This window comes from Canis aureus, chromosome 10, assembly GCF_053574225.1.
Source record: "Canis aureus isolate CA01 chromosome 10, VMU_Caureus_v.1.0, whole genome shotgun sequence".
NCBI classification, from domain to species: domain Eukaryota; kingdom Metazoa; phylum Chordata; class Mammalia; order Carnivora; family Canidae; genus Canis; species Canis aureus.
The window spans coordinates 47,531,477-47,552,500 of NC_135620.1; the positions used below are offsets into that span (position 1 = coordinate 47,531,477).

Sequence of the window (21,024 nt, forward strand, 5' to 3'; positions counted from 1 at the left end):
CCTGACATTCAGTAGGTTGTCTTTTAGTTTTGTTGATTGTTTCCTCTACTGTGCAGAAGCTTTTTATTTTGATGAAGTCTCAATAGTTTATTTTTGCTTTTGTTTCCCTTGGCTCAGGAGACAGCTAGAAAGAAGTTGCCACACCCAGTGTCAAATAAGTTACTGCCTGTGTTCTCTTCTAGGATTTCTATGGTTTCAGGTCTAACTTTTAGGTCTTTTTTTTTTTTTAAAGATTTTATTTATTTATTCAGGAAAGACACAGGGAGAGAGAGAGGCAGAGACACAGGCAGAGGGAGAAGCAGGCTCCATGCAGGGAGCCCGACATGAGACTCGATCCCAGGACTCCAGGATCACACCCTGGGCCAAAGGCAGGCGCTGAACCACTGAGCCACCCGGGCTGCCCTAACTTTTAGGTCTTTAATCCATTTTAAATTTATTTGTGTGTTTAGTGTAAGAAAGTGGTGCAGTTTTATTATTTTGTATGTAGATGTCTAGTTTTCTCCTGTTTTAGGATGGAATGTTCTGAATATGTCTGTTAAATCCATCTGTTCCAGTGTATCATTCAAAGGAAGGGTTTCTTTGTGATTTTCTGTTTATGTGGTGTGTCCCTTGATGTAAGTGGGCTGTTAAAATCCTCTACTATTATTTTGTTATTATTGATTGTCTGTCTAAGTCTCTGTGCCTGTTCCATTTATGTTTGCTATTAACTGTGAATACATATTGATGGTTGTTTTATCTTCTTGTTGGATTGTCCCCTTTATTATTATAAAGTGTCCTTCCTTATTTCTTATTACAGTCTTTATTTTAAAGTCTGTTTTGTATGGTGTTAATATTGCTACTCTGGCTTTCTTTTGACATCCATTTGCATGATACATGATTCATCATCCCCTCACTTTCAATCTGCACGTGTCTTTAGGTCTATAATGAATCTTTTGTAGGCAGCATATAGATGGGTCTATATATATATATATTTATATATTTATATATCTATATATCTCTATCTATCTATCTATCTATCTATCTATCTATCTATCTATCTAAATCTATTTTGTCATCTTTTGTCTGGAAAACTCTATCTCTCCTTCCGTTCTGAATGATAGCCTTGCTAAATAGAGTATTCTTGGCTGCAAATTTTCCCCATTCAGGACTTTGAATATATCCTACCACTCTCTTCTGGCTTGGAAAGTTCTGCTGAAAAATTCCCTGATATCCTTATTCGGTTTCAGTTGTATGTAACTATCTTCTTTTGTATTGCTGCTTATTTTTTTTTATTTTTTTTTTGCCAGTTTAATTGCAATATGTCTTGGTGTGGGTCTGCTTTTTAAATTTTTGATGGGGGTTGTCAGTGCCTCATGGATCTAAATATCTGTTTCCTCTTCCTAATCTGCCAGATTAGGGAAGTTTTCAAACTATTTCTTCAAATATACTGTCATCCCCTTTTCTCTCTCTTCATCTTCCGGGACTTCTATAATATGAATGTTATTATGTTTGATGGACTCACAGAGTTACCTGTCTATTTTGTTTTGCATAATTCCTTTTTCTCTCTTTTGTTCAGCTTAATAACTTTCCACTTATCTGTCTTCTAGTTCATTAATTTGTTCCTCCAATTCTTCCATCCTGCTGTTCATTACATTAAGCATGTTTCTTATTTTGTTTATGAGCCCTTTGTCTCTGCTGTGTTTTTCTTTATCTCTGTGTTAAGGGTCTTACTCATGTATTTCACTCTTTTCTCAAGTCCAGTGAGTGTTCTTATGATTGTTGCTTTAAATATTCCATCAGGAGTGTTGCTTATATCTATTTCACTTAGCTCTCTGGCCAAGGCCTTGTCCTTTTCTTTCATTTGGGTTTTATTTCTTTGTTTTCTTATTTTGTCTAAGTCTCTGTGCCTGTTTTTCTGTGTTAGGAAAGTCAGCCACGTTTCCTGTTCTTGAGGATAATGGCTTTATGAAGAAGAGGTACTGTAGTGGCCTACAGTGTAGTTACTCCTTATTCCCACGGCCTGGCACTTCTGAGAGTATCTCCAATGTGTGCTGTGTGTTCTATGCTTTTGTGTCCTGGCCACCTTATTCTTCAGGCCAGATGTCTGCCAAGGCTCTTTGCCTATTGTGGTCCCTGGCCTGAATATGGTGCATTTTAATTGGTGTGCTTTGGTCTGCTTGTGAAACAAGACCTGTCACCACAAGACTGGAACTGAGGCTCCACAAAACTCCCAAGGTGGGAGATGCAGTGTGAGTAGGGGTATGGGCTGGTTTTCTGGGGGCCGGGGCCTGCCATGCTGGGACTGAGGCAAGCTAGACTGGGAAGGGTAATTCCACTGAAATATGGGGATGAGAGGCCAGGCTTGGTGTAAGAAAATTAGATAGTGAGTATGCTGTGCTGGTTCCCACAGGTGGCCCTGTGCTTATTCTGTGGAGTGGTAGAGGGAAGTGGTGCTTGCCAGTTCCTTTGTTCCCAGAGGGGTCTTTCTGTGAATGCTGCCTCTCTGGGATACACTCTGAAATGAGCAAAGAACCTCCCTGTTGTGTACTCCAGGTGCTCTTCCAATCGCTGTTTTCACACTGTATGTCTAAGGGCCGTTTGCTTGCCTTCTCTCCAAGAGCAGTCTCAGTGCCCTCCAGGCTGTATCTCAGCTAAACTCACTGACCTTAAACTCCAGCTTTAAGCCCTGCTTGTTTCCAGAAGTCATAAAATTCAGCCCCTCTTTCTTTCCAAGCCAGTTGCTATGGGGATTCATCTTACTTATCTGTACTCCTCTGTGTCATGTGTACTCCCCTATGTGCTAGTTGGTCTTTTGCCCTTCTCTGCAACCACAGCAATCATGATCCATTTCTTTCCCAACCACATCTCTGCACCCCCTACCTTCTTCAATGTGACCTCTTCTCTACTTTAGTTGTTGAGTTTGTCCTGTCAGTCTTCAGATCAATTTCTGGGGTATTTAGGATGATTTGAGAGTTACCTAGTTATATTCAGGGATGAGGTGAGTCTAGGGTCCTCCTACCCACCATCTTCAACAACTGTCCTCTTTTGCTTATTTTTAATGCTTGTATGAATGTCTATCATCACATGGTATCACGGTTCTCCTATTGTTAGTTATTTTGTTTCTTTTGATGGAATGGGAGTAGCTTATAAATATTGGATGGCAGATTTTTTAGAATAAAGCTTTTAAAAATGTATCATATTATTTCCTTATTTATGCATATTGTTTAATTGTTCTTTAGAACGGTTTCCAAAAAGGGTGTGGCATTCATTGTATCCTCAAAAATGCATGAGTGTGTTTAAGCAAATTTAATTGCTTACAGAAATTCACTTGATTCTAAGTCAAGTACTTGATTGTATGAAAGGATAGGCTAGAAGAGATAGTTATTTATTCAGTCCCTGACACTAGCTAAAGATCATCTTTCTGCTATGTGCATTTTATTTTCACTGTTTGCTTATTAAATAAAGCAGAAGTTTAAATATAGCAGAAAACTAATGATTCTTTGCCACAGTTGATATTCTACAGAAGTTATGAGCACCGATCAAAGATCAAAAGAATCTTACAATTCTGTGCTCTAATTTTTGCATCAAAGCTTTCATTTGGCACTCAGACATCCCTAATGATATGAAAGTATGACAAGCAATATCCTGATTAATTTATTTTCTCTGGTTTATACTTTCTCACTGTTTGCAACATAGCTACCAGAATCTCCTGAAAAGTGGAATTAAAGGGATTTAATGTCCATTTTGCATATAAACAAAGCCACCAGATTTCTAATCCAAGATTTGCTTTTGTCCAACTTACATGGCTTTTCAGATCCATGCAGAAAGGGGCTTAGCTCTAATAGGGGTAGATTAGATGGTAGTTATCAACATGATATGGTTTTTGAACTGTGAATAGAAAAAAAAGAAATAATAAGAAATGTAATAGGAGAAAGTGAATGTGAAACTCTCATCTTTTGAACATACTATTGATTTTTAATTTGTGAAGGGATTCATATTTTCTTTGTTTTTATTGGAGATATTTATATGTCTTTATATCTACCTATACATCTATCTTTCACAGTGCTAGTTATAAATGATTACCTCTCAGCTCTGAATCTGCTGCTCTTTGCTGTGCTTAGTGATTTGGGACTGAACATTTTTTTATAGACAACTTCACTTTGAGAGCTGGTGTAATGTTAGGTTTTTGTCAGTAGAGGGGGCTAGAAAAACACTGTAGGCATAGCAAAGAAAGGCTCTCCTGATGTGCTTTTCTCTACCTCCAGCTGCCCAGGTGCCAGTGGTGAATGGGTGAATAGCGGCCTTTAATCTCCCATGAGACTCCCCAGCACCTCAGTACAAGAAGCCTTCCTATTTACTAACAACGATATATAAGCACTCCAGTGAGCAGCTTTCCTTAGACCAACTTTACCGCATGGCACCCACATGAACTTCAACAGCACCCCAACAAATGACTTCCTGCAGATCAGCTCTAGCTCACAACCTAGTGAGGTTTCTGCTTTTTAGCAGGTTGTAGTTGGATCCTTTCCAGTGAGGTCCAAATCTCAGGGGTGAATTGGTACTCTTCTACATTTTTAATTCCCTCCTTGTGTACTCACTTTCACCTAGGGGTGTGACTGCCCTCAACATTTGCTTAGCTCATTTATTTATTTTTATTTTTTTTAAAGATTTTTATTTATTTATTCATGAGAGACAGAGAGAAAAAGAGGCAGAGACACAGGCAGAGGGAGAAGCAGGCTCCATGCAGGGAGCCTGACATGGGACTTGATCCTGGGTCTCCAGGATCAGGCCCTGGGCTGAAGGTGTCGCTTAAATCGCTGAGCCACCCGGGCTGCCCAGCTTAGCTCATTTAATGATCACTTTTTACTAGGTAAGCATTTCATATATAAAAATTTCCCTGCTCAAATTTCTGGTGTGCTTCAATGACAAATAGTTACTGAGCTTCTGTTGTGTCAGGCACTGTGCCAAGTAGTGGAGACATAGCAGTAAAGAATACAGACATGATTCCTGTCCTCCAAGACCCTGCAGATTCCATGTAATGAACAAGTAAGGTGTTAGGTATTGTGGGGAAACTTCTTTTAGGATGAGAGTCATGGGGTAGGGTCAGAATGTTCTACTTATGGAAGTGACACTTCAACCTAGACTAGAGATCAGTAGAAATTAGCCAGGTTAAGAGGTGGGGGAAGCATGATCCATAAAGAAAGCAGCTTGTCTAAGGACCAGCGTCAGAATGGAGTGGTAGGTTTGAAGACCTGCAGTTTTGGAAGTGCACAGCTGAAAGTCTGGGAAAAAGAAGCAACATAGAAGCAGGGGCCAGGGATCCCTGGGTGGCGCAGCGGTTTGGCGCCTGCCTTTGGCCCAGGGCGCGATCCTGGAGACCCGGGATCGAATCCTACATCGGGCCCCCAGTGCATGGAGCCTGCTTCTCCCTCTGCCTGTGTCTCTGCCTCTCTCTCTCTCTCTCTGTGACTATCATGAATAAATAAATAAAAATCTTTAAAAAAAAAAAAAAAAAAAAAAGAAGCAGGGGCCAGATCCACGAGAGCACTGATGACCACATTAGAGATTCTGGACTTTCACAGCAGGCATGAGGGTTGTTGAATTACTAGAAGGTTGTTCATAAAGCAAGGACATTGTGTTCTGTTCTCATAATTTGGACTGGTGGTTCTAAATCTCAGTTGCACATTTGAAACACATAGAGTACTTCAACAAAACCTGGGCCTGACCCCAGACCAATTAAACAGGCTCGCCAGGCGTGAATATCAGGTGTTTTTGTTTTCACATTTTTCTTGGTGATTGCAGTATATAGGCAAGGCTGTGAACCACTGATCTTGAGAAACAAGAAATCACATGATGGCATGATGAGAGGGGTAAATAAGTCCCATTTATTAGATGGTGAAAGTCTTCCAGATTAAAGATGATTTAAACTAATCTATAATACTGCTTCATTTTGTCGGAGTCATTTAGAAATCTAAAGGCACTGATTTGGCATTTTTGCTAATTAGAGAGTGGTTACAGGTGGCAAATATTTTTGATGTAAATTTCCTCAACTACTCCCTCAAGGCACGGATGGTATCCTTGGGGAGTTAGGCAAATATCTAAAATTAAGAAACTAATGTAACGTGGAAATTTCTGGTAAGTTTTGCTTTAGTTAAAAAACAAAAGGCTTCAGATAGTTAAGCAAATATTTGCTAAGCAAGTGAATGAATGAGTGACCTCGTTGTAATTAGATTCCAACCAAACAAAAAGAAAGGGAGCATATGGGCCACCTTTTATCTTGACTAAAATTAAACATTAATTTCTCATCTGAGATTAACCTCAAGATAAACCAGCTTTTAGAGCTGTGTTTGACTAATTTATGAAAATCTATATTTGGCATAAGAGTGAGGAGTACCGGTACCTTTGATTTCATTTTTTCTGGTACTAAAAACTAAAGTCAGTTTCAAAAGAATCTTAAGCACTTTCTTTGGCTGCACAGCTGTTTCTATTGCTTTCTGACATGCTGTGCTGACCTCCAAACCACACTGTTTACCTTACTTTAGAGACTGAATCAGATGCACCACCTCTGGAGACTATGCAGGTTAAAGAAAAAAATCATTAAGTTTTGCATTATAGAGGCATTACAGGGAACAAGGCTTGAAATCATAACATAGCCACAGTAGACCAGCTAATCTCACTCAAATGGGACATGGTTCTTGTATGCTGATTACGTGGCATGACAACTGATGCACATATGGATTGCTGTCAAGAGAGAATAAATTAAATGATTATCAGGGGTATTCTAGTCAATCTATAATGTGGCCAAAACATGAAAATTAATGTTGCAATCCCCATTCAATATTGAATCGACTTCTGTGGTACTTGTTATCTGTTCTACTTCTTTTGGCCCACTATTTTAGAGGGTGCTGCATTTTTCTCTAGGAGTTGGTTACATGCTTGCAAATCTCCATGAGTGTAAAACCCCTTGAGATTACAGTACCAAGCTCATTATAGAATGCTTTTCTTTTACTCACATGCCTGATGGGGGACTAAGCTCAGATTTGAGCTTTGCAGTAAGTGCTTTTTCAATTACATTGGCAAAAGGATTGGATTGATAGATCATTCCATAAAGAAAACATGTGACTGAATCCATGATATCATAAAATATTACAATATGCTATAAAATAAGAGAGTACATTATTCCCTAAGGTTTCACTGTATCCTATTTCACTTCACTCAAGCTTCCTCATACATATTTCATAGCTAAATTACTGTGATATAGAAAGCTATGTATAATGATATATGAATTAGAAAAAAAAAGTAGCAATCAAATATGGCCTAAACATAATATATGCGATTTGGTGGTACCTGTAGTAAAATTCAAGAATAATCCTAACTGGCACAAACATGTACTTGGGGAGCAGTATCTTAACGACTGAGAGAATGAGAAATCTCCCAGCTGCTCAAATTAGGCTTAGTAAGTCCTTCACAGGGCTCTGCTGAGAATTACTATTTACATTATTTCTGTCTATACTGAACTCCAGTCCACTTCCAGGAATATAGTGCTTGGTCCTTCATCAGTCTTCCCATCATCTGATATTAATAGTTGCACTGAAAAAGGAGGTAGAGGAAAGAGAAGTGGGAGATGTAGGTTCTAGCTTTGGCTAAACTGGGTAACTTTGGGAAACTGACCTTTTGGGAGGAGATGCAGAGTTGGAAGAGATTCTGGAAGTCATCCATTCTGATTTCTTAGCCGACACAAAGCAATCTCTGCTACAAAACCACTTGTGGATTCAGCTTCATTGTAGGCACTTCTCTTAAGTAGGAGAGGCTTATTCTATATGATATAGCCAATTCTGTCACCAGACAGTTCCAAATATTTGAAGGATTTTAATTATACTGAGATGAAATCTTCTAATATGTAACATTCATCTACTGGTACTAGTCCTTTGAAAGACAGGGTTTGGCCCATAGGAAAACACACTATAAACGTTAGTCATCATCATAACTGTTATTTTAATCCCATTTTACACCATCCCCTGGAAAAAGGAATCCTCCTTGAAAAGCCGATATCACAGTAGAAAGGAATAATGTTTGGAGTTAGAAGATTCTAACCTGAATCCTACCTTCAGTAATTAATCTGTATTAATTCTGAGCCTCAACTTCATATTTCTAATATGAAATTTCTATCTCATAAGAACATTCTCTGTAAAATGCTACCATTAACATCTTTCCTTCCATCAGATTTTGGTTCTGTTACCCATTTTAGGAACAGTCTTCTCATTCCTTACCACCCCCTCCTTCAACTTAAAAACCTATATAATGCTGATATGGCAGCCTTATGCAGCCTGTGCCCTTCCCTGTGTCACATCTGTATCCCTGCTACTGGCCATTATGACATACTGATGCTTATTTATTCATTCATTCATTCATTCATTCATTCATTCATTCATTCATGAGAGACAGAGGCAAAGACATAGGCAGAGGGAGAAGCAGACTCCCTGTGGGACCCTGATGTGGGACCCGATCCCAGGGCCCTGGGATCACGACCCCAGCCAAAATGCTCAACCACTGAGCCACCCAGGCATCCCTGTTGATGCTTATTGCTATGACTAATGGTGAGTTCCTTGAGAGAAGACTTTACCTCATTATTTCTTTGCATCAGACAGAATTAGCTTACCCATAGTGGAAGATTAATGTGAAGATCTAATATTCTATTGCATGTAAAAATAATTTTGGAAAATGCTGTATCACGAAAAGTTAAGTTTCAGTTGTTGCTATTGGTACCCCATTGAAGAAAAAGAACAAAGGAGCTAAGGAGACCATGATAAGGCAGGGAGGAGCAGAGGTATATTCTTTCAACTGATCTAAGATGGCTTCATAAACTTTTGTGTGTCTGAACCTAATTTATGATCAACTTCAGACAACATGCAGGATCTCATTAGTTCTTTTCAAACTTATATAATATTTCTAAGGGGCCATGGAATTCTGGAGTGTCTTCTCCTCAGATTCATTTACAAACTACAAATCTCCTTTAAGTCTCTATAAAAATTATCATTTTGGGGTGCCTGGGTGATGTAGTCAGTTAAACATCTGACTCTTGGTTTTGGGTCAGGTTGTGATCTCAGGGTCGTGGGATAGGGCACCCAGCACTCAGTGTGGTACCTGCTGGAAATTGTCCCTCTCCCTCTATCCCTTTCTTAAATAAATAAATCTTTTAAAAAATTACCATCTTGTGTTGCCAAAGCAAGAACTTTTCTCTTATTTGTTGAAATTCATAATACAAGTTCCTTCAGCCTGACACAACATTGTTTCATCTTTTTTTCTTAGTTTTGATACTTAGTATTGTCTAGGACAGGGATTAGAACATTTTCGCCTAAAGGGCCAGATGGTAAATATTTTTTAGGCTTTATGGGCCAGAAGTCTCGGCTGCAACTACTCAGCTCTGCTGTTGCAGTGAAAAGCAGCTATTGACAATTTGTAAACAGTTGGGCATGGCTGGATTCCAATCAGACTTCATTTATGAAAGCAGGCAACTGGCTGTGTTTGGCCTATAAGTTGTAGTTTGCCAACTCCGATCTAGTACATTGCCACTTAAAGTGTATGGTCTGTAGATCATGAGTGTCGGCATCACCTGGGATCTTATTAGAAATGCAGAATCGCAAGCACTACCCCAGACCTCCTGAATTAGGATCCGCATTTTAACAAGATTCCCAGGTGATTCACATGCATATGCAAGTTGAGAACCATGATGGCAGATGAATAAAGAAAGGAGACATCTGGGAGCATACTGTAGGTGCTTATTGGGGTGGGCTGCCTTCTCAGAAGGTAACTTGTGGGCTTTTTCCAGTCTCTACTTCCTTTGCCAGTTTTCTTTCTCTGGTACATTCTCACCCACTAACCGGATGGTCTGCTTCGGCTGTCAGCTTGCCTTGCCACCTCCTCAGCCTAGCAGCTGCTCATTCCCCAGGTTCTCTGTCCTCAGGGAGGGTGGTGGGAACCTGTCAGATGGGAAGAGTTTGGCCTGTTTGAAGCATTGCTCAATGTATGACTGTGACCTGTATATTTATACAACGCCCCTGCCTCCTCATCCCCTTCTGTACCCACCTCTCCTTTCAAGTATCAAAAACAATAGTAAGGGAAGCTCAAGGTGGGAAGATCTCCCCTTTCAAATTGTGATACTGAAGAGCCTACAGTAATGATTAACACTTTTCAGTAAAATAATGATGGCAACAATCAGAAAAATTCTAAGAGTGCCTGGGAGCAAAGCAATTGAATTGTTCCAGCATTTTCTTAAATGGAACCCAGAGGCCTTAATTATGATGTATGTTTCTTCAGGTAAGACTTTCAAGCAATTTGGAATAGGCAGTTATGCAATTTTCTTGCTGTTCTCCCCACCCCCTTCTGTTTTATCCTCCTTTATTAATAGAGACACCTATCAGAACAAAGTGGTCCACACACAACTTGAGGTTGATGCAAGTGTGTGCAAGTTGATTATTCAATCTAGAAATCTGATTAAAACTCTCCCTACCCCAAGAGTCTCCCTAGGCTGCATTAGCTTTTCTGGGGTGGAAGATGCACTCTACTGGCTCCTACTCTTACCAGGGGTTGTCCATCCCACATTTGCAGTGACAGACATCTTATCTACCTGGAGCCTAGTGGCTCATGTAATAGTAGGTCCTCAATGAATATTTATTGAAGGCATGTCCTTTTTTTCCAGGGCAGTGCTTAATACTGGTGAGAAACGCCTTATTGAAATCTCTTTTCTTGTAATTTCTACCTATTAATCTTTCTAGTGATATGGGAAACAAAAATGGAATAAAAATTATTAAATGCCCTTACTACCTACAGCCCATTAACAAGTCCTTGAAACAGGTAGGGCGACCTTCCTTTAGGGACTCAACTGCCTCAATGTTAACACTATGCTAAGGGCAACAGGCAATTTTTGCCTGATCTCCTGTATCCTGTAAGTCTTCTTTAACATATAAAAATTCCGTTAGAAATTTCCTTTATCTCTAAACCCTCCAAGATATGTGTTGGCAATCATCCCCCAAGCATATGAGCCACTGATACACATCTGGAGGGTCTCAAGACTAAGGTTTTATTAGATGGTAATAAATGTCATTTTCCCAACAATTGCCTGCCCCCTCAAGATCCTGGAAACCTTGCTTCCAAAATTCCTTGGAGACTATCCCTAACCCCCTCCCAACCTGAAAATATATAATGGGCCACTCCACATGACTCCAGTGCAGCTCTCTCTGCCCTAGGGTCCTCTCCCTGTGTTTTAATAAAACCACTTTTTTTGTACCAAAGACCTCTCAAGAATTCTTGGCTGTCAGCTTCAAACCCTAATGTCTTTTCCTACATTGCTACCATTTTGTGAAACCCTAATATATATTATATAAACAAAACAAAACATTTAAAAAATAGTTCTCATTTTCCATGCCTGGTACTGTATATTCATTTTCTCATTTAATCTTCACCACGAGTGGTTGCTTTTATTACCCATCTTTTAAAGATAGGGAATCTGGAACTTTGAGAGGATAACTTACTTGAAGTCTTACAATTAGAATAAGTAAAGGAAGAGATTTGAATCCAGGTAGTATAACTGGAAAGGAAATGCTCTTAACCATTAATAATACCATAAGGCTCATGATAGAAATTTAGGGTGTATAGAGTTCTCTAATGACTTGCATGTTTAGAAACTTGTAAGTATCAGTTGCAAAGTGAGTCATGGGTACTTGAGGCCCATGCACAGGAAGCTATTATGCATGGGTCATCAGGAAAGGCGTTGAAAGCTGATGCTGGCATCCTGTTAGTCCCACCAAAGTGCAGCAATGTAAAAATCCTTCCATTTGTCAAGGGCCCCATTACAATCAGAAGCATAGCTCTGGTAAGTGCATAAATAGTGCTGGCTCCCCACAGAGTTAGCTGGGAGAGTCCCAGTGATCACCTTTCACTTCTTCCTTGATAGTGCCATCTCCAGGCTTCTCACCAAAGCCTCTAATGCAATCCCAGGATTGCCAGCTGTGCTCCTTGGTATAAGCAATGCATTAATGGTGTGAAAAATTGCAGCTCACAAGCCCTTCCTTGAGCAACTGTGGTGACAGTAACAGGCTGCTTTTGCCGCCATGGGGGCAGGTCTCCTGATAGAACATACAATTCCTGGGAATTAGAGCAGCCTGGTTCACCTTGAATGCATGAAAATTGACATTCCATTTGGATTTCTGTGGTCACAAGCCTGAATATTTGCCTGGAGCCCTGATGTTTCAGGCAGTTACTAAGGCCAGTGGAGCTGGGAGAGAGAGGAGACCGAACAGCATCTCAGCTACTCTGCAAAATCAAACCTGAAGGAGAGGTGAAAAGCAACACATTGCTTTTTCTCTTCCTCTGATTGATAATGACAACAAATCATTATTTATTGCTGGATGCCACAAGAGTTGCCTTTCTGGATGGTGAAATAAGAGACATGAAGTCATTTATGAAGTTCAAATGTGATACAAACACAAGGTGCATGCTATTGTGGTCATCATGAGCCAACTTCTAGCAGAAGTGCAGGGTCTACGCAGATAGGAAAGGGAAAGAAAACAGTGTGCTGGAGAGACCAGGATGTACATGTAAGCTGATGGTGTGTTCTGTCTCAAATGTCATGTGTAAGCATAACATTAGAGTAGAGGAAGTTATTGATGTGGTTTAAATCCATCTCAAACTAGGCTATAATAACTTGCAGCACCCATCAGGAGACCTACCGGTCACTGAAATGGGTGTTTGTTTTAGTCTACTGCCCAGCACAGTGTCTAATTTACCTAATTTCTCCATACTTCTATTGCTATCCAGACAGCCTTCTATTGATACTTTTAAATTCAGATCCATTCAATCACCCAGTAGATGTTTAGTGACCCCCTACCATGTGCCAGACACTGGTCTACACTAAGCTACACAGACAAATAAGTGGGGACCCAGTGCTCAACATCTAGTAGGATAAGAGACAAACACATGTGAGTTACAAGGTGTTGCAGTTACCAGTACAGTTTATATTTGAGGTAAAAAGGAAGAAGGGCTCAGTTCTTTCTGAGTGAGAGTGTGATGGAAGCAGATCAGGAAAGTCTTCAAGTGAGTATCTGTTTTGATCTAGAGATGATTATGGCTCTGCAGTGAACTCTGCCTACTCTTGATCTGATCTGTTATATCCTTTCCAGAAGGCAATCTTGTTTTCCTTATTTCCAGGTATGTCTTGAGCATCTACTTCGTGTCAGGCATGGTGCTAGGAAGTATGGACTTGGTAACTTACAGTCTAGTCTGGAGGCAGGCATATAATTAATTGTGCCTAGAGAAGAGGAGTGCTCTCCAGGGAAGGATTAGATGGCTTTTACACATGTTATTGCCTTTCGTATATGTCTGGAATTATTTTCCTCGGTCCCCTGACCTTCCTCCTGCTTCCTGACCCAGAGTCATTACTTATTGTACAAGTCATTACAGAGCACTTGGTATGATTGCACCTCCTGGTTGGATGGGGTGCATGATTAGTGCTGGCCAAAGAGAATTGAGCAGGAAGATATATGCCACTTACAGGTGCAGCATTCAAATGCTAGTGCCAGACCCTCAGAAATATTTGTGCCTCTGGCTTAACATTTGGTACCATTTGAGTTGATAGCTGATCTCTCTGCCTGGGTGCCTGAGTAACCATGGTTGACAGAGGTCCCTGGTAAACAACAGGGGACATCTGGGGTTAGCAAGGAACTTGTAAGCTCCTGAGACTTTGGGTTGTTCCCTCACCATAACTTGGGGTGTCCTGGTGGTACACCTTTTTGGAAAGGCTGCCACATTCCACTAAATAGGTTATGCTTGTGATTCATACATGTGCATTGCTTCTTGCCCATACTCTTTCATTAAAAAAAAATTACACTTTATTATGTATTTAACTGACTAGCTATAAAAAGAGAGGAACCATAGTTGTCTTACTTATTGCCATATTCCTAGGGCCTAGAACAATGATTGGCATAGAGAAAATAAATACTGTTGAAAGAAAGAATGAATAAAGGAACTGGATATTGTTGCATGAAATCATATGGTTTTGATGGGGCTAAACTCTTCACATAAATACCATACTGCCAAAAGTCTCGGGAACACATCAGTGAATTCAAAGCATTTCTCCTGCTCCTCTTCCCCCCAACTGCTGTCCCTCGATTGTAAGTAATCTTAAGGTCAAATAATCCTGATTCCAATAGGGCAAGCTGTAGTTCTCAAAGGAATTAGTTTTGTGGGACCTGTTTGGTGGGAACAAAGGGTTTCCTCGAATTTAAATTTGCTGCATCACCTTCCCCTACACGGCAGGAAATACTGTTCCCAGCTGGCTGTTGTGCTTGGGCCTCCAGTTAGATTGTAAACCTCTAAGTGGACAAGTTCCCACAGCCTCTAGACCACCACACATCTCTCAAAAGCATGTCTTTAATGAAGGGACTCCCCTCCCTGCACAAATACAACAATTAACGAAAGCAGGTAAAAGTGTGTCTTGGGAAGATAATGAGGTTTACCTCCGTGCCTGTATAATTTTGCCTGTGTGTGTCTGGTATTCTAGCTTGGATCTCATCCAGCTAGCCCCAGGGAAAACATAGCTGGTATACTCCATGGTGCTTTAATGAAGCGTCTGGCTGTGTTAAGAAAACATCAAAGTTGCTTGAGCTTCAAAACAAGTTAAATTTTGGCAGCTGCGGTTTTTGGGGCAATATAGGGAACCATTCCCCTCTCTGGTAGGTGAACCAGAGACAAGAGAACAGGAACCACTGCTGTTGTGCGTCACATGTATCCCTGAGCCCCAAGTTTCAGCATCTCTCTTTTCTACATGGTCCCTTCCTTTAGTCTAGGACACAGGAGGCACAGGAGAGAGGCAAGCCAGAAAGGTCTTCCACGCTGGCTCATGGTCAAGAGACCTTGTTCTTTGAGGAGACTAGACAGTCTAGGATGTGATGCAGCAAATGCCAAGTGGCCCTTGCCAATCATGTCCACCCTCCTCTCACCTGTTCTTCTGCTGGCCTCAAATTGACTTGACAGTATATTTTGCCTCAGGTATAAACTTATTTCCAGCTCTCCCTCTGAGGCCTGCTGAGCATTTATGCACTGAGGCACTGGCTGCATGGCTGAAGCAATGGTCCGTGCTCACTGCTACCTCTTTTTGTTACGCTTGCTTCCAGTACATTCATCTTATTGCTAGTTTTTGTTTCCCTGACTATTTGTGATTGCCTGTGTTCTGCCACTGTGTGACCACTCATCCTTATTTTCCAGTGACAAGGACAGTTTCCCTTGGATAATTAGGGGCACACAAATATAAATAGCATGATTTATAGACTAAAGTGCCAAGGGGGAAAAAAAACCCTGTATAATCTCCATAACATTAATCTAGAGATACACTCCCAAAGTCAGGAAATGCAGAAGTTGTCCATTTCAATGCTGTTTGCCTACAATTACAACTTGAAAGAATAATTCTATGTTATATTGGAGAACATACGGTAAAGCTGTGTCAACATGATAGCAAATCCATTTGGGCACATCTGCAGTGGATGGACCCAGCTGGTGAAAGCACGATGTTAACGAAGGACATCAGTTCAAGCTCTGTGTAGATCTATGTGTTTCTATGTATCCTGTAGCCATGGCAGAAGACTTCATCCTGGGCTTTAGAGCTCAGAAAAAAAAAAAAAAGCCAGGGTTGAGTGGGTATAGGAAGGAATGTGTCAGCATAGGTCTATTAAGATAGTGCCCACAACTGTGCTTGAGAAATTCAAGCCATGTTCCTATCAATATCCTTTGGCTATATCTTACATCAGTTTTTTGGATTCAATTGATTAGAGGCTTCTGTTCAGAGTTTGTTTGTGATTCTGAGCCTGCTCCTGTTGAACCACTCAGTCAGCAATTCAATCCAAAGAACATTTATTGAGTGTCTGTTTGTAAGCCAACAGAGAGCAAAGGACCAGTGTGTCTTACTTATTTTTCCTCCTCAGTCCTTAGAATGATGTTGGGCAAAAAGATGCTTTATAAATGTGTGTTGAAATTTCTGAACTACTGTATGGAGAAGGAAGACTAATACATATAGTGAGGACCTACTAGCTACCTGGTATGCTAGACAGTGATAATACAGTGTTGAATGGAACTATCTCTGCCCTTAGGAGTCCATACTCAAGTCTTTCCTCATGGATTACAAATGCAGATTATGTAGAAAATTTATCACTGACCTTAGGTGCTTTACGGTCAACTTTGAAATTGACCAAATACATGATTAATAGTCATGAGTTCTGCAGAACCATTTTAGCCATACTTTCTTTTGTGCATATGCTTAATCTGCTGGAAGAAAGGAAATTGTAAACCTCTAGCATGGATTTGGATATGGTAAGGAAACCTGAAACATACATCTGATGCTTTCCCTTTCCTTGGTTGATAGATGGCTTAAGTTGTGGCAGAACAAAAAACTCATTGGTCAAGCTGTTCCCTTTGAAAGAAGCAGTGATTCTCCTCCCTGGGGTTGACTGCTGAGAGCATCTCGCAAACATACCATGGATCATGCATGTAAACTAAGCTATTATGCAAGAGCTTTCTTGTCTAACTCTTGCCTTACTTGAAAAGAGCTATAACAGAAGGCACCCGAGAAGCTCTGAGTAGTCCCTCCTCATGCTCCTCCTAACATCTGTATATCCCTTTACCATAGAAGTTATCATTGAAGGACAATAGTTTATTGCTGTCTCTTATTTACTTGGCTGTGAGCTCCTTAAGAATCCAGACTGCTGTCTATAAAGGTGGCTCAGAATTACCTGTGGAGTAACTCAGGGCTATGAGCTAAGAGATGAAGCTTTCATTGGAAGAAGTAAAGCAGTTGAAACCTTTGAAACCTTTGACTTCCACTTTCTCTTTTTGGTTTGCTCCAAGCTTAAAGGACATCTCTATTTTGATCACATCTTTTGTGCTGCTAATTTGTTTTGATAGGTCCAGGAGTCCTCTCTACCCCATTCTTTAAAAAAATTCAAACTGGAATCAGAGTGGGTTCTAGAAAAGTTGTGCACAATGAGAGGTTCATGCAGGGCCATTCTTGTAGTGTCGACTGGTGCACCCTAGAGCTGCTTCTGTGAACTTGCCTCCTCCCTTCCCAGAAGTCACTCCCGTGCAAAGGGGACAGGCAGTTGTCTAGGAGGAGAGGGAATATGGCAATTTACAACTACTGTCCTAGCCATATTTGCACCTGCCTGTAGTACCTTTGAGCAGTTACTATGCCTCAGGGCTCTGCAGTATGGATGGTCAATAGGGAGGACACGATTTTAGCCCCACTTACTATCAGTTGCAATCATGTCTTAATTTCTTATTCATCTCAGTATCAGCTTCAGGCACCCGGCACACATGGCAGATATTCAACAGATGGTATCTAGGACCTGGATGTCTTGCAGTTCCTCCTTCATAATTCCTCTTACATAGTTAGGCACAATAAGAATCATAAACAAGATAAGAAGAATTAAGGCTTAAGGATATGTGTAGATATTTGCTGCTCACTTATGGACTGGGTTTGCTGCTTTTTGAGCACTTTAAAAAGAGAATAAGCTGTAGAGTCATTTTTAGATTCTGGCTTTCCTACTTACTACACGTATGACCTTGAATGAAGTTCTGAGCCACCTTTTTATTATATGAATAATGAGGATAATATTATCTGGCATAAGTATCATTGTTACTATGTTATTATGCTTGTTGCTCTTTGTCTTCAAAACCTGGATTTTTGTCCTCAGTACCTAGGTATCCTTTCCTACCATGTTTGACTTCTTTTCCACAGGCTTCTGGTATGATCATGGCATGACACTGAATTTCTATTTTTATCCTATATTCTGGATTGGCATTGTCTAGTATGGTAGCCACTAACCAGAGGTGGATGTTTAAATTGAAGTTAAATAAAATTAAAGGTTTATAGTCTCAGTAGCAATAGACACACTTCAGATGCTCAATAGCCATGTGTGGTTAGTGACGACCATATCGAATAACACAGCTGTGAAACATTTCCATCACTGCAGAAAGTTCTGTAGGTCTATAATGCCTTAGATACTGTTTATTTCTGAACATCTGGATGTCACAAATGGAGTCCCCCAGGAAATGGACTCTGAGGTAGAGATTTATATCCAGGAAATTGACTGGGGAGTGCTTTTAGGAATAAATCTGGGAGTGAGGGAAATAAGATTAGGCAAAAGGAGAGGTTGAACTGTGAAGCGGTCACCCAAGGGGCCTCAGTATATCTCAGGGGGAGCTCTGAACCTGGGATGTCTTTTCAGAAATACCTGGAACTGAGATAAGAGAGCCAGGTCTCTATACCCCTTCACCAGCAGCCATTGGATGTTGGCTGTCCCACTCTCCTCTTGCAAGCAGGTGCGTAACTTGGGGGAAGGAGCTCTCTTTCAGTAAGAGGGGAATCCCAGGAGAGGGACCCAGCTGTAAGCTGTCACTCTTAGCAGGTGAGGAATAGATGCCTCAGTCCTTAAGGAGCATGTGGTGGTCCACCACAGTGTCCCCTGCATGGGCTTATTAGAGCTTTGGTGTGCCTTCATATTGCAGCCTGCTGATGCCTGAGGATCTTATTTCTGGGCTTTTGCCTCATCAACTCTCTTCTGTTGCTTTTCCTGTCTAGTGTAACACAGCTAATGGACTATAAGTCTCAGAGAGTTTCTGAGACTCAACATTACTTCTGTCTTTCTAATGATGATGCTCATTAAAGCCCAAAGCAGGTGGTGTTGGAGCCATGTATATGTTATCTCTATGGGTTTTTACCTTCTCATCTTTAACATAAAAACAAAATATGGAGAGAATAGAACTAATTTTGCCCAGAGGCTAGCACTAGTATTGTCCTTCAGGAGTCTAACGTGGAATGCTAATCACAAACAGTTGTCTCTGATGATTGTGATTGTCAGTAATAGAAACCAACTCAAGTTAATCTAAGCCAGAGGGAAATTTATGAGAATGATACCAGGGTGTCTCATGGAGTCGAAGAGCAACCCAGCTGGAATCTAGTCCATACTCTTAGTCCAACTATCCCATGTTTCCATGTGGAAAGACCTCTGGTAGTGTTGGACTCCTGGCTACTTTCCACGTTCTCACTCACTCCTCCTTGGGAAGGAGTAATTTATCAAACTGGTGAATTTGGAAGAACATTTGGCTCAGCCTCTTCTTTCTTTTTGAGATCTGTCAGCTTACAGAGGACATTCATTCTCCTCTGCTCCTTCATCCCTTGTTTGAAGGTGCCTGGAAGATACCTGCAGGGAAAAGCTGTGCTGGGTGGGTCTGCCTAATCTGGGATTCTGAACTAGGAAGGGAACTCTGTCACACCTAAAGGTGTGATCTCCAAACCATCTCACAAAAAAAGGGCGCTATTTTGATGTTAACGTGTATCCTGAGTCTCCCAATTGGATCAGAACTTGGGCAGGGAAGAGGGTCTTCATATTAGGCCTTATCAGACTTCAACACATCTCTCTTCTCTCCCCATTTACATTAGTGCAGCTTTTTCTGACTTTTCATTCACACGACAGAAGATGGCCACATTCACATCATTCATTTCTAAAGCCACTGGCTGGTTGCCTTTCCATCTCAATTCCAAATTCATACAATATAGTAACTTACTGACACTTAACTTTGGACAGATATCCATCTTTGGCTGAAAAAACTGTGCAGAATTGGGGGGAGGCTAAATTCACATATTATGGACATGACCTCTCTGGATGGGGAATAAAGTAGAGTAGTTGTGACTGCCCAAAGCAGATCTTTACACAATGATGGCAGAGGGTAGGTATTTTGGACCAATTAATTGTTTTCATTATGTTGTTCAAAAGGCGGCTGTTAAATCTGTTCTGTCTTCATGTTTATGTTGCTATGATCCTATACTTCTTTTTAAACTGAACTTTTAAAAAAGATTTTATTTATTTATTCATGAGAGACACAGAGAGGCAGAGACATAGGCAGAGACATAGACTTCTCTGTGGGGAGCCTGATGTCAGACTCAATTCCAGGACCCTGGATCACAACCTGAGCCAAAGATCAATCACTGAGCCACACAGGTGCCCCTACACTGAACTTTCAGCTCATCCATTTAAAAGCCTACTGGATTTAGCCCATTTGATTAAATCATCAGGATCGTTTGATTAAATACTCTTTTTAATAAATCCATCTCCCCCAGTGATCATATGCTGTTGAAAATTTTGCTGGAAAATTATGTGTGAAGGGAAAGGAAAGGGGTGAAAAAGATATATCATAGGACATAGTTCAGGTCAAGAGGTAGTACCTTGCCATCCAGAAAGATTTTCCCATATTTAGAATCAGCTATCACCCAATTTATACATATGGTAGCTCTTAGTGGTATTTCAGATCATTTGGATAATCTCTTGTTCAGATTATGATGCTATGTAGTAAAATATATGGTCAAACCAGAGCATCCTCTATGCCTTTAGTTCAAAATAACTCATATTTCCTGGAAACCCAGAGCCAGCTCAAAGCAGATTCCTTTATTAATCATTAAGGTCACCTGACCTATGTCATACAAAAGGCAGGATATTGATGATGAGCTGCCCTGCTGAGAAATTAATCTTCAATCAACTTGTGTATATGTGTCCTCTAGAAGTCACCATTGATATTTCATGGCTTCTTTTGTTGTAGAACTGAGGGGCATGTTACATGTCAAGATGAAATCAATGTGAAATTGATGGGCTGAGAGGAATTTGGTCTTAAGGGCTTTGCAGTAGTGTGACAATCAAGTTATTCTTCCCCCTGCCTTACTGAACTATTTTATTTGTAGTAGCAAATTCCCTACATAAAATTCTATGTATTTTTTCAACATAACTCCTTTTTTCAAGTGATCTTAGCTTTGTTATTATATTTATTGTTATTTTTATCGTAACATGAACATATGCTTATTTCTATAAAGCTGGAAAATAGAAAATAACAAAGATGAAAAATTATTTATAACCCTACCTCTATAACATTTTAGATTGTTTCCTAGCTGTTTATTTAGGCTTTTCCAAAAACAAAATTGAGTTTATTTTGTATCTATAATTTTGTTTT

The 21,024-nt window shown here is 40.3% G+C and overlaps 1 protein-coding gene across 9 annotated transcripts in view; it reads left to right on the forward strand.

The window, feature by feature from the left end:
• Positions 1 to 21,024, forward strand: part of LOC144322332 (uncharacterized) — a 360,447-nt gene that overhangs the window by 123,150 nt on the left and 216,273 nt on the right. For 8 of the 9 annotated variants that reach the window (XR_013387970.1, XR_013387969.1, XM_077912229.1 and 5 more), the window contains exon 1: positions 8,428 to 8,576. The exons of the other annotated variant lie outside the window; for it this stretch is intronic. The gene's annotated coding sequence lies outside the window, so the exon portion shown is untranslated. Of the gene's footprint in view, positions 1 to 8,427; positions 8,577 to 21,024 lie in introns of those variants that run through there. 9 annotated transcript variants of the gene reach the window in all.